The sequence below is a fragment of the Nestor notabilis genome, unplaced genomic scaffold (assembly GCF_000696875.1).
Source record: "Nestor notabilis isolate BGI_N333 unplaced genomic scaffold, ASM69687v1 scaffold292, whole genome shotgun sequence".
Lineage (NCBI taxonomy): Eukaryota > Metazoa > Chordata > Aves > Psittaciformes > Psittacidae > Nestor > Nestor notabilis.
Window position 1 is genome coordinate 48,278 of NW_009918708.1, and position 19,068 is coordinate 67,345.

General features: G+C 35.7%; 1 protein-coding gene across 1 annotated transcript in view; it reads left to right on the forward strand.

Annotated features, from left to right (window-relative positions):
• LOC104402080 (calcium-activated potassium channel subunit alpha-1) overlaps positions 1–19,068 on the forward strand; it is a gene marked incomplete at both ends in the record, with an annotated part of 173,161 nt that overhangs the window by 17,800 nt on the left and 136,293 nt on the right. The window lies entirely within an intron of this gene.

Below are 19,068 nucleotides of genomic sequence, written 5' to 3' on the forward strand. Positions count from 1 at the left end.
CCCCCCCCGAGACATATTCTTAACTGCAGTGCTGTTTGTTATATTCACTGGTCTACATCCCGTATTATATTCAGTGATGACTGGTATAAAAGAAGAAAACCTGGTTTCTGTGTCTTAGTTTCTGTAATGCAGTGAGAGCTTAGAGTGAGAATTACTCATTCCTACAGTTTGATGCTGCTGAATGAAAGATATAATATTGAAAAAAGTATTAGGAAATTGTAATTAGAAATAAATTAATACAGAAATAATTGTGGGGTTGTTTTTTTTTAAATAATGTTTAGATTAAAAAATGAGAACAAAATTAAAAAAAAAATGTTGGAACATTTTAATGTTGAGTCAGTGAGTGATCTTTCCAAGAGCCTAAGTTCCCTTTCCTCTAGTTACTCAACCACTAGTAATGTTGGGACTTCCCAGAGAACTGAAGGGCATCTATTTTGTATTCCTTGTGATTCTGCATGTGTATCTGTTATTAGTTCCTTTTCTTTTTTTGTGATGAGATGAAACTTCCCTTTTTTTCAGTCTCTAAGACAATTAATACAAAAAGAGCGTAAAAGCATTTAAGATCTTGCTGCAGGTACTATGCAGTAATATAGCACCAGCTAGCACTGAGTTATAACTAGTGCCGTATTGTCACCTGAAATATTGCATTATAAAGAATAATGAGACAGTAGGGAGGGGGACAGAAATAAGAATTTTCTACTCTCTTAAAGACTGACTTGTGAGAAATGTCTGCGACAAACGTGTACATGTCTTCAAAAACTTAGATGTTTATTGATCTCTGCCAGATGTTCTGCTGTATTCCCTTTTTTCCCTTTATTCAACCATATGGTTGAATCTTCTATTTTCGTGTCAAAAATGGGTGTTCGGACATAATTTTGATAGGATTTTTTTTCCTACTGATATTTTCTTTTTCTTAATCACCCTTTATTGTCTGCCTCACCAGATACTTTAGAATTCATCACCTAAGTATGTGAGCTTGATAATCCAAAGCTTCTTTTTTTTTTTTTTTTGGAAAAAGAATAATGAATACTTTTTTTTTTTCCTATAAAGTAGCAAGGGACTTAAACTTTCCATGGTCCAGCAATGTCGGATGTATGTCATATGCAAAATTCATTTAGATAAAATCAAAATTCAAGTAAGTAATCTACAACAGATTGATTTTTCTGTACAGGTATAACTATAACTTACATGAGATACATTAATGAGAAGAGTGAATAAGAATCTCATCAAAACCTTATCTATTCAAAATATAACTATCATTTATGTATTTGCATGTAGTTTTTATCTGAAGTACAGACATGACAAATAACTGATAAGAGTTCATCTCAGCATCAGTGAAGACATGAAAATTAAGTATTTACAAGTTTAGACATTTTACATTCATATAATCATAGAATTGTAATGGTTGGAAGGAACCGTAAAGATCATCTACTTCCAACCCCCCTCTCTTGCCCCCCTTCCGCTAGACCAGGCTGTTCAAGGTCCCATCTAGCCTGGCCTCGAACTCTTCCAGGGGTGGGGCATCCACAACTTCATGAAGAACTCTTTATCAGAAATGAAGTAGTTAACCACATCTGCTAGATCAGCTTAGTAAGGAGAGACTTTACCACACTGAATACTTCATGCCTGATTTTGCAGAGATGTGAAACTTCTCTGTGTGATTCAAAACCTAGAAAGCTATTCATCTATAAAGAACGCATTATTTTTAATATGGTGCCAGTATGTCACATAAAACAACCTACAGTGTGCTTTATATAATATTTTTAAGTTGTTTTTCTTCCGTGTGCTTAAGTCTAAGTGTAATGTATAATCTCTCATATTCGGACACAAAATTGTACAGGTTAAAAAGAATGGGAAAAATAACAAATTTATTATGTTTAGTTAAAGCAAAATATTTCGCTTAGCAAAACATTGCATTTGCACTGAGATACGTAATCATCCAAATACTTAAATAAAAATTGGTTAGATTTACTCTTTACATCCCTATGGTGCCAGTTGCAGATTCATGGCACCAAGAGAGTCTGCAGTAGCTTGGATTTACTAAAAAGGTGGGACAGATGTTGTTTACACATCGGTGTTTCCTAGGAGGTTTTCTTGTGGAAAGTGACATGTAAGTTTTAGTAAGTACGGCATAGGAACTCTGTTGGCACTATTACAGAGGCATACACTAACTCATTAGCAACTTAGCTAGGCCCTGCCTCTGCTCATTGTAGTCCTCCTTTCTGGCTTCAAGGGTCCAGGATCCAGGTTTCCTGCCATATCAGGCATCATGTGAGCTTTACCTGACTGTAGATTTGTTTCTATGTAATTCAAGATCAAAATGCAATGTATTGCTTTGCTTTGACAAAGACTGGTGATTTTGAGGGAAGTAGTGGGATATTCTGTTCTCTAGTTGTTTGTTTCCCAGGATTCCCATCCTAGTATTAGGTTCAGGGAAACTGTTGCTTGTCACAGCGGAATCTAGCCACCCTGGACTGCTGTTTTATAGGAAATAATGTATTTTTAAATAGAGTATTCAGGAAGTTCATAGCACATTATTTTATTACCTTGGTGTGATATTTTCCTGCTTTTTTTTCTCTGCCTTGCAAATTCTTTGTTTGCCAGTTTGCCAGTTTGATCTGGCAACAAGGTACCATCGAGGAGGCATGTGATGGCAGTGAGACTCAGATGAGTTGTCTCATACAGTGATCTGTGATGATAATTATGATCACGGTGAAGCTGGTGTGAGAGTTGGATTATTAGATTTAATTGTTGATCTAAACTCCATGCTCCTCAAGTGATAGAACTCATCTTTTATTTTCTTACAACTTTACAAAACTCAAAACTTTTGTAATAAAATCTCTGCTGCTGTCATTGACTGACATTGGTCTATGCAAAAAAGGAAAGAAGATGCCGTTTACTGAAGATGAGCTTTTTAGGATAGTTGACAAATTGAATTGGCTAGGCCAATTCAGTGTACTGAGTGGGTGTAGGCCTCATTTAGCTAGCTACCTCAACAGTGTATAGTTAGATCCTTATTGCATGAAATATTTTTCCACTCAATTCTAAGCTGTGGTGAACTGGCACTATACAGAGCAAAATATTCTGAAGATGTCTGAAACCTGAGGCTGCTCCATTTGTTTCTGAAGCATTGTAAATGTAACCAGATTTGCACTATGATAAACTTTCGGGCAAGTTGCTTATTTCATTTAAAAACTGAGAGTAAACAACCTGATGGTCTTCTTTTCTAATTGCTTTATCAAACATGAGGTAGTTTCCACTTTATAAAGAATATCCTGGAAGGTAAAATTTCTTTTTATGGAGATTGCTGCTTTTTCTCTTGTTCTCAGTACAGTTCATATTAATGTTCCTCATGACCTAGATTTTCCAAGAATTAAATAAATTGGCAGATCGTGGTACAGTTTTAGGACAAGAATTCAAATGCTTTAGAAGGCTTAGCAATAACTTGATGGACAAAAAGATGTACATCAGGTTTTATTATGAGATTCTAGTACATTCACATAAAAACTGTTGAAAGAGTTAATGTTGCTGAGGCATTCATTGTAATCAGTAAGCAAAGAGCATAAGAGGCATTTGTGGTGTTGGGATGATTTCTGTTGTTGAGGATAACTTATACAGAAGATACAGTTTGATTTTCTTTTTTTTTTTAATTTTTTTTCCCAGTGGAAATTATTTGCTCCTAAAGAAAATAAGGTATAATCATTTCTAAAATGAGACATTCAATTGACTAAAAAAAAAAAAAAAAAAAAAAAATAAAAAAAATTGACAAAAAAAAAAAAAAAAAAGAAAATGAACACACTAGGAGATGTAAAGAAAGACAGGGAGTGATTTTTCCCACTATGCAATATTCATATTTAATTACTGGGTGCCTTACCACATGAACTTTCCTCTTCTTTTGGCAAAAGAAAAAGTTACCTTGCCCAGTCTAAAATGCATGATGAGATTTCATGGCTTGCAGATGACCCAAACCCAAAAAGCCATTTTGGGTTTGTCATTTTGGAACACTAGAGATGGGAGAGTCTTAAAGCTGTGAAATGTATACAGCTGATTGGGCTAGTTGATTGGGAAGGTTCTGGGTTCATGTCACTGTTTATTAGGTTTAGTGTGCATAAGAGGTAATAAATATATTAGAATAGTTTCTGAGCCCAATAATTTTATAGATGTGAAACTTTTTTGAGCATGTTATTATCTTAATGGTGGATTTGTTTATGTCCTCTTAGTAGTAATAATAGTGTGCCTATAGAAAAGAAAGGTATGCTTGGGGGACAATAAGGAGTACTAAATTTGAGCTAAAAATGAGTCAGAATATATATTGTAGTGGAGGCCTGGTCTTTCTCTGCATGATTTGATCAGAAATTAGCAGCCTAAATATCTAGTGTTAATTTTATACTGGATGGAATTTTGAAGTATTTAAATTTTAATATGTATGTCTAGTAATCTGTTTTCATGTACAGCTACTGTTTATAGAAGTACATAACTAAGTGTAAAAATGAAATCAACGTCATTCATTTTCAATGCATGATTGGTATAATCTTACTGAAAATAACCCCTCAAAGATTTTGTGCTTAATTTTCTGAACTATGAGTAAATATAAATATGTATGGAAATAAAGCTTATGTATAAGATAAAATGAGCTACTTCCTGAAGTTCTAAAACATTTGATATGTGATTTTGGGTGCAGGTATCTAGAGTTTATTTTCTTTGAATTTTTTTTAACCTTTGCTGAGCATGTTAAATTTGTTTTAAAGTGCAGTTTGATTTTTAAGTCATATTTAAAGTTGACTGGCAAATAAGTATATAGAAGATACGCTTCTAAGAACTATATTGGGTTTTATTTAGCACGGACAGCTTCATGAATTAAATGCTTTTTTTTTCCTCTTAATGTTAGTATTCAGCTCTGTTTTCATTGAGACTTCTGTATAGTGCTTAGAAGGACTGCAGGCAATTTGATAAAAGCAGTGTTTAATTTTTCAAATTCATGTCAGAGCAGTTACAATTTGTTGTTTGTCTCCTTAGAAACTTAATACAGAGTCATGGGAAATATGGTGGGTGTTTTTGGGGGTGTGGATATAAGTATTAAATGATGTGCCCATTTTTTTCAGTTTCTTGATATTATTCTGGCTAGCTCTTTGTGCACCATAGTATTCATTTTTCTTCACTTGCCATTTAAAATTATACGGCACAGGTGGATAATATCTCTGGATATTAATCTCTGAGTGTTTTTCTATTTAGAAATAAGTAATTATATTGAAATATTATTCCTACTCAAAACCGGTAAATACTTTGCTGGAGTATTTGTGTAAAATGAATGACCCCCAGTGGTCATGTTGTAGATTACCTGCTGTCTTTTACCACTTTTCCTCCTAACAGTGGTGAAAATTGAATTATTTCAGATGGGGCACCTTTGATAAATGATTTTTGTACTAAGAAATTACTCTCAATATGAAATTGCAACAGGTCTGTCCTGAAATATGTATTTTAACAGCTAAGGAGACTGCTACATAAAGAAGATAATGAGAAGACAATAAACGTAGCTGGAAATTGTTCAGATAAGATTCATGTGTACAAAACCAAGATGTGCACTCAGTTACGTTTAGGCATTCCACAAATATATTTGTTTCTTCATGCTTTAAAAGAAAAAATAACTAAAGATCTCTTTAAACCTAAATGAAATGGCACCAGGAGGACCTTATAGTAATAGGCAAATAATTTTGATGTCTGCTTATCATAATGCAGTGTTAATATTTTGAATTATAAAGTATTATTACCTTAGTTGTCTGTATTAATGATAGACACAGAACCCATTTTCTCTGCAAACACTCCCTCAATTATATAGAAGGAATATTTTATGGTTCTTATTTTATTCAGATCAATAGGAATAGGAGATTATTGGGACCTTAGAGGCTCAGATGCTATATACTGCATAAACAGGTCTCTGCTTTGTAGCATTTTTTTAACTGTACAGCAAGTTCATTTAATGGGTCCTTAATATCCATATGTATGTTATGCTACCTAAAGTATCACTTTATAGATAAACAAAATATACATTAATGTTTCTATTCTTTTTTTTTTTTTTTTTTTTTTTTACTGGGGTTTTATATTAAACTAAGCTTTTCAGCATGTAATACATAGAGATATTCTCTTTTCTCTAGTTCTCTAGTGTGTTTTCTCTAGTGTGTGTGTTTACGCATACGTGTGTATATGTTTTAAGATCTTATGTATTCTGTAGATAACCACCGAACACAAGTGAAGCAAAGAAGATTCACAGTCACTCAGCTCTAAATCAGATTCAGACCTCAACTAAAAAGGGGAGGAATGATAAAACTCTTTAGGATGAGAACTTGCCCTCCTTTTCCAGATATTAATGAGCCCCATTTGTACTAAATTTCAGTTAACATCAGTGCTGGAAGTATCAGTAAGAAAGAATTGCAGGTTATAAATATAATTTTAAGCAGCACATCAGATTCTTAGCAATCCCAGGCTCAGTTTCTGATAAAAATGGAAGTGTCATTCATTGCTGCATTTTGCACATTGTCCTTAGGCTGCTTACTCCCACTCACGCCAGCTGCCAGATCTTTTCCAGCCCCCACTCGGCATCTGATGTAAGTTTTTTATATCAAATCCTGATAGAATGGAATATGCTCTATGTGGACCTTAACTTGTTTCAAAGGGAGATCACCTCAAATTGCAAAGTCTGAAATAGATTGCATACAACATGAGGAAAGAATCATGATGTGATCATGACGTAACTCACAAGGGATTGTCTAACATAAACATAGAGCCAGTTCAAAGGAACTAATGTAGAAGCACATTGAAGGGAGAAATAAATTCTTTAAATCCATGTGTCTGGAAAGGCATTACAAGGAGAGGTGAAGGTTTGACAGGGAGATTTTATGGTAGATGCAACAGAAGCAAGATAAGCCCTAACACATTCTGTATGAGACATACAAAACTATCAGAGGCCAACAGAAGGAGAGAGGAAAAGGAGAAATTCAGGCCACTATATTCACATAGATACATATATTGACAATTTAACCAGAAAGAGAAGAAAAGGTGCTTCAAAAGGGAATGCATATGTATAATAATAATCCCATGGTTTAAGAAGAGTAAGTGGCTACTTTGTGTCACTTGCCCATGGCAGGGGGGTTGGAACTAGATGATCTTAATGTCCTTTCCAACCCTAACTTAGTCTGTGATTCTATGATTGTATATTGCCTGTTAATTTATGTATTGCCAGTAGTGTGAAATGGGCATCCTTTTACCTCTTTGCAGTAACCCTGAAAATAGTAGCAACCTCTCCCCACCAGCCTCAGTCTTTCCTCTGGGTGTGTGAATCTTACATATAAACAAAGAGGGCAACTTACAACTAATATATAAATGTGAGTTCATTAGAATGTAAAAGTGAGCTCATTAGATTCATTTCTGTAAGCTTTTTCCTGAAGAATATTTTCTGTGGTACAATTATAGTATTCGTTACAGTTATCACAGTTCTCTAGAGAGTCCTTTGATTTATTTCTAGGAGACACTGTTGATGTTACAGTCATGCTGTACAGTCACCTGTTCTACACATAAAGCGTTAGAGGACTTGGCTCAATCTAACAATCAAGTGTTTTTCATAAACTCTATAAACAGAGAAAAGAGCTTTTTAAGGAATTACGACTATGATTTACCTCAGCAGGGGTTTAGAAATATTTTCAAGTATTTTCTTGAAATTATAGAGATTAAGGATGTTAACCAGCATTTTTAGTTTTTCCCTAGACACTTGACCTCAGTGTAAAGCGAACATGCGTGCTGCTTATTTTCCTAACACAAGTAACTTTAGAGAGCTAAAGATGTAAACATTTTTGTATTATTCTCTTCAGTGTTATCCTCATCTTTAGTAGGCTGCTGAATGTACATTATAGGAAACCCACACAAAACTCATGTATGTTAGTAGTAGCATCAGAAGACAAAAAAAATCTAGCCAGACCTACAGTGTTTATATAAGCCTTGATAAGTGAGCTATGGGAATTTTGTTTTACTACCTGGAGTTGTTACCATGTCCCTTGGGGCTACTTAGTGAGCCACAGTGTGCTGCTGCTATAAAAATGTTAAGTAAGTATTCATAAAAGTGTAGTAATCATTCACTTGTCATCTTCATGGATCTCAATACACTTGCTTGGTGGATTTGGAGTAGCCAGATCCAGAAGTGTGGTTATGGCTCATCTTTAGTGATTGGAGTGCTCTAGCAAAACTAATGGAACCTGACATCAGGCACAATAGGGTCAGTGGCAACTCAAAGGAAAGAGATTGTTCTAGGAAGGAGGATCAAACATCAAAAGAAGGGGAGAAAGCTTGATCTGCAGTCTTTGTAAGCTATGATCCCTAAGGATCTGTAGGTATTTTAGGGGAACGTTTTGTTCCATGTTTACAGAGGATTGTAATATTATTTTTTTTTTTCACCAGGTGATACATAATGTGATTCAAAACCTTCCAAAATGCAGAGATTTCTTCCCTTATTGGGAAATGTAACCTGTATAATATAGACTTGACTTTGTAAAGTTGGTTATAATAAATAGGTTTGCTGAATTAATTAATTGATTCCTTTGTTTCTTCACAAGATCTTTGCACAAAATTTGCAGAAGTGCTTGACAGATAGTTTCCCTACTTGGTAGTCTGCATTAATTATAAGGTTAGACCTTTTAGAACATTATATAGGAAAAGAATTAACTTACAGTTTGTGAAGGGAGTGTAAAATTATTAAAAAGTTCATTTTGTTCTGGTCTTACATGAGATTTAATAGGACATAATGTTTTATTTCCTTTGAGGCTTATATCAAAAAGCAATTGAAGTTTGTGTATTTTTTTTTTACCTAAGCTGTTAGACTGTTACAAGACTTTGAAGGTTTTTGCCAATTCAGATTATTAAGTTGTGCTTTGACATTTCAATAAATTTGACCTATTTCTTACCTAAAGAAGATCCTCTTTCTCCTTCTGTCTTTCTTTGTAATGTGGTAGTCCTTGTCACCTTAAAAAACCCCCATATTAATATATAATGCTCACTTTCCTCGTTAGAATTATGAAAGATAGACTATCAGGATGTGAGTGAGGAAAAAGGACTTTAACAGAAATGCACTATTCTATATCTTTCACCTTTCAGTTATATTCTGTTTTCAAAGGCTACATATTTTCTAACAGGAAAAAAGGAAACAAAAACATAACAGAGAGTGGAGGAATTAGAGTATGTTATAAGAGAACCAGGCTGTAGTGGCCAAGATTGGATATCAAATAGCCCAAAATATCCAGCAACTCTCAGTGTTTTCAATGCAGAGTTCCCATTCCCAAATTGTTTCTCCCAGACCACTTTCCTGATCTTGTGCTCTGATATTTCTTTTGGTTTTCCCAGTATTTCCTACTATTCCCAAACACTTCATACCTGAAGGAAAATTATCCATTTCTCCCAGTCGATTTTAATTTAAAACTGTCTGCAGCTTTACAAAGAAATTGAGCAATTTGGAAAGATACTTAATTGGTGACTAGAATATATACATGCATTAGTAATCAAATTAGTTCGGTAGAGCTCATTTTAATATTGAAGAATATTTACCATTTCAGAAGATCAAAACCTGCCTATAGACAAAAGCTTTGATGTAGTCATTTCCAGAAAGGATGGGAAACTTAAGTGGAGTCTGGCACATGTGTGAGACTTTTTTTTATGATTCCTGCTTTAAAACAATTAAGTAAAAATGTATAATCTCTTTGATAGTTTCACAATTTAAGTAAAATTGTGTAGTGAGAATACAAGCTAAATTCTTCAGAGCTGTAAGACCTTAAAGTTCATGGCAGTACTTCTTAACTCTCTCTTCCTAGTATAAGCAGCATAACAATAGAGTTGGGAGTTAAATATAATGTAATTAGGTGCTTTTCACAACAATTTTTACAGCTGTCAGCATAGGAAATTAAATATATATCTTTAATGAAGAGATTCATACTGAGAACATGGTACTACAGATCTGTTTGCTGGCTAAAGTATTATATGAGTTCTTTTTAATTTTCAATGTTATTTTACAGGCTGCATATTTTCAAGTGTTCTACTTACAATGTTTTTCTTGTTCTTTTTAAGATGGTAGCTGACAGACTGAGCTAAATGTCCCTTTTTCAAAAGTATTTGAATGGTTTTAGTTTTTTATGGGTGCATGAAATAAGAATTCACATACACATGTGCAAGTAACTTCCATTTTCATAGGACTTTGTCTATTTTTTTAAATTTTCTCTATTTAATCCTTGAAAGAGAGGTTGAATTATATGTATGTATTTATCCAGTTATTGTGTAATAATTTTAGTCATTGAAAATAGTTGTGTTTCTCTGCCATTTATAAGTGCCAGAATGAATATAACAGAAGTACATTATGCATTCCAGCTTATAGCAACAGATTTACTAGACAGATCTCTAGTATAAGATAGAAGCATTATAATGACCTAGCCAGTCATTTCTTTTATTTACAGCACTGCCAAAGGACTGCTGAAGTTGCTGGCTTTATTTTCTGTGGAAACACTGGTATTTCTTGATCAGCTTCAAAGAGATTACCAAATGGCCTCCAAATGTTAACTGTATTTGGCCAAATGCTGATCTTCTATTTGTTCAGTCAAATGCGTGTTCTTTCATTATTTTTCATTCACAGTGGTCCTCCATATGTGTATTACATCTTTATGTATATTTATGTGTATATATATATATAAAAAAATGTTAATTTGTAATAATTCTTTTCAGTAAAGGATGCATTTTATCCCTTGAAGTAACGTACAGGTTTATTTATCTGTAGAGTTCTGCAATCTCCTCCAGTGTGTAAAAAACCCCAAATCTGTATTTTCATAGACTTTGTTCTTGCTTCACTGCTTGAAGCAACACTGGTGGAAACATGGGTCCCTTAAACTGCACATTAATGAATCATCATTAACATGGTAATTGTTTCCTTAAGTCCTCTTATTTGAGCGTAGTGCAGTGTTGTTCTTTGTATGTAAAGTGTGTATCATTTAAAATAAAATTAACATCTGTTATTAAATAATTCATAATATTGATCAGCCATCTCAAGACTGAAAACTTACCTGTGTATTTGTCAAAAGGTTACCATTTTCAACTAAGCACCATTCTTCAGCTTTTCAAAACTGTTAGCCTTTGACAAATTATATCACATAATTAATTGTGTATCATACTGTAGAGCTTACTTGTGAACTATTCTTTTTGGCTGACATAGCCTCTAAAAATTGAATCTTTTCATTGTATGGAGAGTGGAATCATTCTAAACTAGGGCAGTAGTGAATAATTCTGCTCTGGTGGGAATATTTTTCTTTTATGTGAACAGAATGTTTTCAGAGAACTGCTACTTTCTGAAAAGAAAAAAATAGAGGAGCTATTAAGTTATCCAAATGCAGCTGACCGAATAGCTGTGTGCATTTCAAAACAATACCAGCTAAGGTGTCTTAAATTTTCTGATGTGTTAAATGAATTAGCTTAGTAACTTGAGTGTCTTAGACTGTGATCACTTATGTTATTGTATTGTTGATCACTTGTGGTCTGGCATATATGCAAATTTACTACTAAGTATATTCAGAAAATTATTAAATAGATTGGCAGTTACTGGTTCTATTTATAAAAGCATTAGATGGACGTATTTGTTTAAATGAAACAGAATTTCCATGCATTTTATAGCTATATGGGTAGTGCACACATGTTTCTAATCTGCAAACACCCAATATCTCTTGAACTTCAATGTCTGTGGTCTGGAAATCACACTGGAACATTTTCTTATGTGTGCATGTGCTATAGTGTAGCACATGCTGGATTTCAGTTTACTGTGAGCTTTGGTGGTTTCACATTAACACTACAGTTAAACTGCCAGAGTCTAGCCAGGGATATAATAGGTTACCATTTCCAGCTGCCATTGTGATATATTCATGGGCAGGTATGAAGGAACTGTCAGTGATCTGTTTTGGTGGGTTTTGTTTATTTGTTTTATGGAGGTTTTTTGGGTTTTTTTGTTTGGTTTGTGTTTTTTGGTTGGTTGATTTTAGTTTTGTTTTTTTCCAATCAAACCACTTTCCTAAAGGCAAATTGAATCAGTTCACTTAAAAAAGTGAACACTGAAGCAAACTTCCAAAGCAGCTAGTGCACTTAGAGTGTCAGAATGGCAGTAAGGGACCTGCCTGCATAAATACATGCTATATACGTTTGGAGGGAAATCTGCCAACTGTAGAAGACGTGTTGCCTCTTCTTGATGCATTACACAAGATGACATCTGTTGACATTTCAAGTATTGTTAACAGCAAAAACCAGAAAGACATGGCATGTGAAGGCAGTTGTGGCTGCCAGCAACTCAGATTGTATTACATGGCAGCCTTGGAAATCTCTATTAGACTCTGTAGGGTGTCAAAATATAGGTAACTTGACAAGGCTGGCTGAGGAGTTTGTGGGTAGAGAGCTGAAGGATTTTTGACTGCTGAATTAATGACAGTTATTTTCAAAGCTATGGACTTTACAGCAAAGCTGTTTACTGTAATAATGGTGATATGTGTCCTTTCATTCTCGGGGAACCTTTCAGGCTTCCATTAGTTCACTGGCTAGGACCAAGAACATTGTTATCAAGAGAACTCCACAACTTCAGTAAGCTGTCACTGTGATGGTATATCACTCTCTAAGCATACAGACAATCCTAATATGTAAAACATTGACAAAGAAGGAAAGATGCCCCAACCATCGGCTAATGTCTTTGTAACTGATTTCTGTTAGCACATGTTGATAATGATGTGTTTGATCTTAAAAGGAATATGATAATAAAAATTGGAAGTTGAAGGCCAGACTACTTGGAGGGCTAAAAATGGTAGGTATTTCAAGAAACACAGCCAAAGAGTTGGTTTCTGTAGGTTTAATTTCAATGCCATTTAAAGATTAAACCTAGATAACATTCTATAAAGATTCACAAATTAAGATGTAAGGACAACAAAAACCCAAACCCCAGACTAGACATCTGTATGTCCTTCTGCACCTATGTTAATATTGCTATTAAGTTTTAATTTTCTGAAGTTTTTAAATCTGTAGAGACAGCATTGCTATAAAATACTGGTCTTTTCTGGGCAGCAAACAGTGGATCTATGATCTTTTGTCAATTATTTCCAAAGAAAACCATGATATGATTTCTGCAGCCTAGTTGTCAATCCAGGACTTTAGTAAACTAAATTCAGAACATGTATTCATGTTGCTTTTCTCTATTATCAAATCACTTTTCCTTGACTTTCTTTCATAATATTTTTGTCTTTTAATATTAGAGTAACATTTGATAATATTTGTACAAATATATTTTGCAAAAATGCACTCATATCTAAATCACAGGAGAATTACATTGTTTTAATTGTGGACTTCCTCTGAAGCACAGCAAGGTAGCTTTATATTTCAAGGTGGATCAGGAAAAAGCAATCCCTCTTTTCTAGTAACTTTGATGTGCAAAACAAACTACTACTTCTATGTTTGCCAATGCCTTCAGAATGCATAGGATATATTATAGGAAAAGCATTTTCTTCATGATACACATTTTTGTAATTAATTTTTTTCTTTCATGGAAAACAACATTAGGTAATAATTACAAAATAAGATAATGAAGATAAATACTAATTTTAACTTTGTTGCATCCAATTTATGTCTTTAGCATAACAGCCATAAGATTGTATTTTTATTTGCCTTATTTTTCACTGCTTAAATCCCTGTAAATTAATTTTTAATACAGAAGGAAATTTTGAGAGCACTTATGGGGGAGGGCAGATTAAGAAATCAATTTCACGAATAATACCTGGCAGCTTTTACTATAAAGTAAAACCAGCAATTTATAATCTTGCAGCTTCTGGCCAGCTTCCTGTATATATAAGCCTGATATAATATTTCCATCGAAAAATTCCTCTGCATCATCTTAGCCATTAAAATTTTCCACAAGGTTAAATATTTACTTGCTAGGTTTTGACCTAGAAGAAATTTTATTCTGGCATCAACAGGCTTTAATGGCCTTGACAGGCTGCCCAGGGACCTTCCCTGCGCATAGCTCAGAGGCTGCTTAAACTCAGTGCTGGCCAGGCTGTAGAGGTGCTGCCCTGTCTGGTTCCCAACTTCAGCTGGGGTTTCCTGGGTCTAACCAGACCTCCTCCCTGCCTTGCCCATCTCCTGAGGATCAGGACCCTTGGTGGAACCCATTTCTGGCAGCACCTTGCTGCACTGGAACAGGCCAGTGGTATTGCAGAAGGCCTCTGCTGTGGGTGAGGGTCCTCTCAGGGAGCAGCCATTGTCACTCTTCCCTGATGGGCAGCACAGAATGGGGCTCCTGGGTTGCCCAGTGTGGGTGCACCACAAGGCTGACCTAGGCTGTGAAGGCTTACTGGTGCCCTTAGACCAGTATGAAGGTAGGCCATTCATCTACTTTTGTGAGACACGGCAGTGACACAAACATGTTTTGAATGTTTAGGCACTTTTCAATTATAATTAAAATTAAATAAAATAAAAATTCCCAGCCAATCCCAGGAAACAACCAGAGAGCTTAGCATCAATTCCAGTCATCTTAGCTGAGAAAGGAAACAGAAAAAACAACCCCACCCTTCTGTTTCAAAATCTGGTGATCCGTTTAAAGCCAAACATGTGAAGAGGCAACAGAGTGCTTTCCCTGAAATTTCCTAGAGTCTGTGGAGACTTGATTGCTTAAATCAGATAAAATGAATTTTAGGAATATCCATAAATCAAGGAGATCTCAAATTCAAAAATTAATTGCTTCCTTTGAAGGGGACTGGTTTAAAGCCATCCCCCCTTGTCCTGTCACTATATGCCATTGTAAAAGATCCCTCTCCAGCTTTCTTGTAGGTGCCCTTTAGATATTAGAAGACTGTTATAAGTCTCAAGTAAGCCTTCTCCAGGCTGAACAAGCCCAACTCTCTCAGCCTGTCTTCATAGGAGAGGTGCTTCAGTCCTTTGATCGTCTTCATGGCCCTCCTCTGGACTCACTCCACCAGATCCATGTCCCTCTTACAGTGGGGGCCCCAGAGCTGAATGCAGTACTCCAGGTAAGGTCTCACCAGAGCAGAGGGAGAGAATCACCTGCTGGTCATGCTTCTTTTGATGCAATCTAGATACAGTTGGCTTTCTATGTTCCAAGCATACATTGGTGGGTAACACTGAGCTTTTCATCAACCAGTACCCCCAAATCTTTCTCTTCAGGGATGCTCTCAATCTATTCTCTGCCCAGCTAATCCCACAAATACTTGCACTTGGGATTGCCCTGACGCAGATGCAGGACCTCGCTCTTGGCCTTGTTGAACTTCATGAAGTTTGCACTGGCCCACCTCTCAAGCCTGTCAAGGTCCATTTGGATTGCATCCCTTCCTTCCAGTGTGTCAATGACACCACACAGCTTGTTGTTGTTGGCAAACTTGCTGAGGGTGCACTCAATACACTGTCTGTGTCACTGACAAAGATGTTAAAAATACAATAATCCAGACTTTCAGCAACATGTAGTGCAGTAATATTAATCGTACAAATAAGCTTTGGTCAGCTACAGTTTGCTTCAACTCTGTGAGAACATTTATATTAGAAAAGCGGAGATTGTGAATTCAGGAAATTGTGGGCTTGAACACCAAAACACACCCGAAGCTTTCTAGGTCATCCAGGGGGAAAACTGATAGTTTTTCTGCTGTGCTCCACCTCTCAAGCCTGTCAAGGTCCATTTGGATTGCATCCCTTCCTTCCAGTGTGTCAATGACACCACACAGCTTGTTGTTGTTGGCAAACTTGCTGAGGGTGCACTCAATACACTGTCTGTGTCACTGACAAAGATGTTAAAAATACAATAATCCAGACTTTCAGCAACATGTAGTGCAGTAATATTAATCGTACAAATAAGCTTTGGTCAGCTACAGTTTGCTTCAACTCTGTGAGAACATTTATATTAGAAAAGCGGAGATTGTGAATTCAGGAAATTGTGGGCTTGAACACCAAAACACACCCGAAGCTTTCTAGGTCATCCAGGGGGAAAACTGATAGTTTTTCTGCTGTGCTCTATTTATGTTACTGTGGACACTACGTCCACAAGATCAAGGTTCTGACAAATTGATTGTTGAGTAAACGCAAGGTTAAGTACAGAATATGAGTATAGGGTAAGATGAATAACAAATGCACAAAACCCCAAAACAACAAACTAGACCAAAACCCAAACCTATAAATCCAATTTCAGAGCTGGAGGGAAGAGGCACATGTAGAATGATTTGAGGAGAAACCAATATATTCATTTGCTTTTTAATCATTTGTCTTACATACAGAATCAGTGCTCTGTCTTAAGGTTTCATAGCCTCACTTTACTTTTTTTTGTTTAGTACTAGGCAAACTCAAGTGTGCTACGCCTGGTGGTTTAACCTGTCCCATAGCAGAACTACAATTTTGGTTGAATCTTGTAGCTCAGATAATTCTTCATGGTTCAAATTTTGATTATGTGTGTGTCAGAATTGTTTTTGAATGATAAACATAGGAAATGTAATCTTTTGTATAATGATACCAATACAGGGGCAGTACTACAAGCTAATATTTCCTAGTGGTGTTTGGAAAAACAATCTCTGGTAGAAAAGACAGTAAATTTTCGGTCTCCTTGCAGCATGTTGATCATTCCAGTGACAGTTGATGTGATTACAAAACGTATTTAATGGATTTTAAGATTGTCATTGTTAGTGGTAAGCCTGAGGCCTATGCATCTTAATCTTTAGAACCTCTCTAAAGATTCTTTGTACTTGTGCTACATTAAAAAAAAAAAAAAAAAAGGAGAAAGTAATCTCTTCTCTACCAAACCCAGAAGTAGGGTCAAAACATATGTGGGTGTACAGGACAGACAGACAAGCAGAAAGGGGAAAGAAAATAATTGAAAGAAATAAAATGTACCTCTTTACCACTTCCCAAAATGATGTGATCATGTGACCCTTGCAAAATAAATTAAGATCATTAAGCTTATTAATTTTGGGCAATATGCCACACCTTTTTGGATTGAGATCTCTGGCTTAACATGTAATGATTATTGCCTTACTTGCCAGACACAAAATATTTAGGACTCCCACGACTTTCTGTCACTTTTTGACAGCTGCTCACAATTTCTTGAACAGCTGCTGTTAGCCCAGGAATGTCTGGCTGGTCTTCTTGTGAGATTGCAGTTGAAGCTCCAACTGGTAATTTTGGGTTGCAGGCCTCACCTGTCACCAACATAAGCATCTGTTCTCATATTTTATATTTCCTGATAGCAACTCACTAACTCACTCCATTTCCTCTTATTTTTATTTTCCTTTTTTCCCTCCTCAGAAGGGAAAGACAAATTGGAGTTCACCAAGACAACAATTAGGGTTATCAGCAGCAAAGGCAGAAGGGACCACAGGGACCGTCAAACAGTGGAGTGACATCACTAGTCATCTTCCCCCCAAATTTACCTAGTATTTGCTAGTAGACTTTATTTTTCTCTTTGGTCTTTTCACCTACTTCTGCCAACAGTAGAGTTGGGAAGGACAGATGAACAGGTTAGAAGAAGATAGCATTCATGATTTATAATGACGAAAGTGTGGGTGCAAGTGTTGGAATCAGAATTTTGAAAACAGACTAAGGAGGAACACCCTTTGATTTTTTTAAAGGTATCCTTTGGTGATGCTTTTGCTCTGCTCTTGCTTTTGCTTGAATTAGCAACCCAACTGAAAATCATCATAAGGTAATAGCGATATATTAATTACTTTAGATGATAACTGAAACTAATTCCTTGGCATTCACGGTAATATTTTGGATTTGCAAGGAAAAAAAACAACCAACCAGACAAAAAAAACCCAAACCAAACCAACAAATGCAATTTTCATTGGTCCATATGAACTTAAGAATTTTGCTCAGACGGTAAGTCCATTAAAGATAGCAAGCTATGATCTGCAAATCCTGACCAAAGGCCAGACTAGTGTCTCTTGCTAAGCCGTTGGGACTGCAGAATCTTCTAACCTAGGCTGTAACCTTTAGCTTCCTGAATCTTTATTTTTTATCTTTAGTACTTGCTTAAGCAGTCAGTTTACAAGTAGAGGTCATAGACAATTTAACTATGAAGAAATTGTGCCAGTTGGGCACATCTGTGGTAATAGGAGTGATAGCTTCCAAAAGAACCCCTTTTGGCAACAACAAGTGAAAAATAAGCATACTGTTCTGTGAGCTGGCACAAGAACGATGGTTTTCTCTGCCAACAGAACACTGTCATGGCTGTTTAGTGCCAGTTAAAACAATAATCTTCCAATATTTTGGGAAGGGGAGGCGTCTTGTTGTGGGATGGAAAGATGAACAAATTTGGCAGCAGTCTGGTCAACAGGTTCTTTCACCACATAGATGTGTTCCCTCACAAAATTTGTAATTGGTGCTAAAAATTACATTTAACCACTTCTGTAGGAAATTTAAAGAGAATTATAATGTTCAACTTGGCTGAGCCTCTCCTAACTCTTAAATGTTAGACCTACCCTGTAAATATTATGGAGCCTGTTAGGGGTGAAAGAAGATTGTTTTAACTATCAAAATATTGTTTGTTGTGCTTATATTCAATGTCATACATCTGTATCCTCGCCACACAGAGCATTGGACATGTTCATTCCCTCCTTCTTCCAGTTTATGAAGATGAATTTCAAAAGAACTTTTTAAGAATCATTAAATCTATGTATCTCTAGAGTTAAGAGTGTGGCAGCTGGACTTAATATATTAACAGGAGTGATTTCAGTTTATCTTCCTTTATTGTACTTTCTCTTAAAAAATTCTCTCAAACTGTGAGGAAGACTGAGAAATAATTGAAACCATTATCATTATCTTTTTCCTGTTTTTCTTCACTGATGTATAGAGCTGTGTAGGTTAATTTTATTTTCTACTTCCAGTCACAAGAGTTTCTTCATGTATCTTTCTTGTCCAGAAGGTGGCACGCACCTCCTCTCTTATCTACCCCCACCCAAACCCCCATGCCCTTACCTGTACAATTTAGCAAACTGTGTTAGTGTTAGTTGGATTAAAGTGATGGGGTGA